Here is a 2,643-nt window from a genome sequence, read left to right as displayed (position 1 = left end):
TCAAGTTGCTTTCCAGCGAAGATGAGACGTTGCTGATCTGGTGGAATTCCCTCTTTGTCCTGGATTTTTGCTTTCACGTTCTCAATGGTGTCTGATGGTTCAACCTCAAGTGTGATGGTCTTGCCAGTCAGGGTTTTCACAAAAATCTGCATTTTCCTAAAAAAAGAGACAAATATTTTTTATTAATATAAAGATATGATATGCATGTAAGCATTTTGACAAGTTAAATGTATTTTAGTAAGTTAAATATGCAATGGCAGTGCTTACCCTGATAGTTAAGCTTCACAACTTACTACTTAAGGTTTTATTCAGTCAGTGTTTGTCATTGGTTTGTCATGTCATTGGTTTGTCATGTGACTTTGTTGGCTCTGTTGAGCTGGGTATTTGGTTTTTTTTTTAAACAAAATATTTCAGAAATAATTACTTTTTTAAACTAAATAGGTTTATAATATTAGTTACTGTAAATGCTTGAATAAGCGCAGCAGTGCTTGTAACATTTGAGTGTAAATCGTACTCTGGCTAGAGATACGGTACCGTATTTCTACTTCTATTTGCTAAAGGTACTGTACAGTAAATTAAATGAAGTTCTCAACCCCCAAAATCTCATCCCAAGTTTTAGTCCAAGAAGCCAGGTTATAACACTGAATGTACTCGAAATGGCCATGCTTTACAAATCCGACCAAAATATCCATACACTTTGAATACTACAAATGCAACCGTGGGTATACATTCACCCAACTTGTAGACTTCCTCGCTGTTATGGTACTTCCCCCAGTCGTAAACATCGTTCGGCCAGAATCCAGATCGAGAGAATGATTTCCTATTGATGTCAGATTTTGATATACTTTTGATGCAGGCCCATTTAAAACATTATCACGGTATATAAAGTGCTAGTGGGCCTATCATTATGAATCCTCATATTACAGTTTACAGTATTAAGTTTTTTATTGCATGTAAATAGATTAGACCAAAGACTAATCAAGGCCTGGGTCTATGTCAAAAGTTTGGTCCTGAGGACTCAGACCTTGCTTGATATGGTTTATAGATAACAAATGATCTGCAATGCCAATGCCGGTATTGAAAGATGACGTCACAAACACTTTGGCACTTCATTGGGTGATAGCAACATAATGCCATTTACCATACCTTTAGCAAATGGAAGTAAAAATACGGTACTATATCTCTATCCACAGCGTGTATAAAGAAATGCTTGTTTCTTCATTGTGTTATTTATTCATTTTAACACAGCCTGCATCAAAAGTATATCAAAATGTATTTAAAACCCTGTTTCTTGAAGTGTTTCATTACACACAGGGTAACATATAGTCTGGATCGAGCGCTGCGGCGCTTATTCGAGAGCAGTACTTAGCTAAAAAAATAAGGTATGGTGTAGCGCTTATTCGAGCACGGCACTTATTCAAGCATTTACTGTACTAGTGAGAATGTTAACTTAGGATTACACTGGTTTCTTGGCATGTTATGCCTGGCCTAGGATTCCCTTGACAAATAAAATAAAAATATGTTTGCTTTCCCAGTCTTTTTCTACCACCATTTACTCAATAATTATCATGATACTGTATTATTATTAATATAATAATCAGTGTTTAAATAGTCATTATATAAATCGATGCAAAAATACAATACAAAGTTTTCAAAACATTACGGTACAAACGGTCCTAGTCTACTAACTACACCCATGGTCCACACCACTACATTGTTTCACTGGGATCCGGAAATTCGTTTCAGTGGTTTCAGTGAGATTGAGTGGACCCTACATACTATCATCATAGATAGGCCTATAATAAGTATAATAATGCATGGACCTGGTCTAAAGACTCATTAGTTTTTAGGTCCTAAATCCATTTTTGAGCCTAGGCCTAAGCTACAGTAGCACTTTATGGGTTTAAATGTGTTCTATAACCTCCCTCGAAAAATATTGATCGATGGGTGTGAATCTAGGCAGTCGTACCTATGAAAAAATTATTGTATTTTGTAGTCTTTTGTTGGAAAATTTGTGGCGCAATCAGCCCAAAGCAAACGGAAACGTCACGGCAACGTGACTTGCTGAATTTTATAACCTAAAATTCTATCGAAAATAACGACTTTTTTCCAAATCCATACAAGTTTAATTTATATTGAAAGTAAAATAATTACAGATTTATAACTATAAAGAAAATAACTTACCAAATATTCAGATATTTATGCAATACAAAATACTGTACAACGAAGAATAAATAACTTCTACTGAGTTGCTTTTACGGCTGTTTGTGACGCTTTGCTTAGAAAACGCAAGACGCCCTATTTTTATACCGTCACAGAATGTCGCCCTCCTACTACAGTATTTGCAGTCTATGATGTCATTACACACTGACGTAACAGGAACAATAAAACTCGCTTCTGGAGAAATCTGTACCATGGACTTATAAAAGTCATCGGATATTACAATGACTGTACGTTTTTTGTCATAAAAGCGTTTACTTAGGTCAGGTTTACTTACGCGATAATGTTTGACATCATTTTCAAAGATTACTTTAATAAAGCTGGGACAGGAACTATAGGCCTACAAACTAATGATAGGAAAGAGCGTCACGAATATTTGGGACTGATACTTACCCTAGACTGCATTCCATCAGTTCCTAACCC

General features: G+C 35.6%; 1 long non-coding RNA gene across 1 annotated transcript; it reads right to left on the bottom strand.

Annotated features, from left to right (window-relative positions):
• Positions 1–70: 70 nt before the first annotated feature.
• Positions 71–2,335, bottom strand: LOC117119641. The gene is made up of 2 exons (XR_004447222.1): positions 2,185–2,335; positions 71–156 (listed from the first exon to the last, which is right to left on the bottom strand). It is a non-coding gene; the product is annotated as an uncharacterized LOC117119641 (long non-coding RNA).
• Positions 2,336–2,643: the final 308 nt, after the last annotated feature.

This window comes from Anneissia japonica, unplaced genomic scaffold (assembly GCF_011630105.1).
Source record: "Anneissia japonica isolate Jap-2015-1 unplaced genomic scaffold, ASM1163010v1 scaffold105764_len3270_cov119, whole genome shotgun sequence".
NCBI lineage: Eukaryota > Metazoa > Echinodermata > Crinoidea > Comatulida > Comatulidae > Anneissia > Anneissia japonica.
The sequence above is the reverse complement of the archived record's forward strand: the minus strand, read 5'-3'. Positions and strand labels throughout refer to the sequence as shown.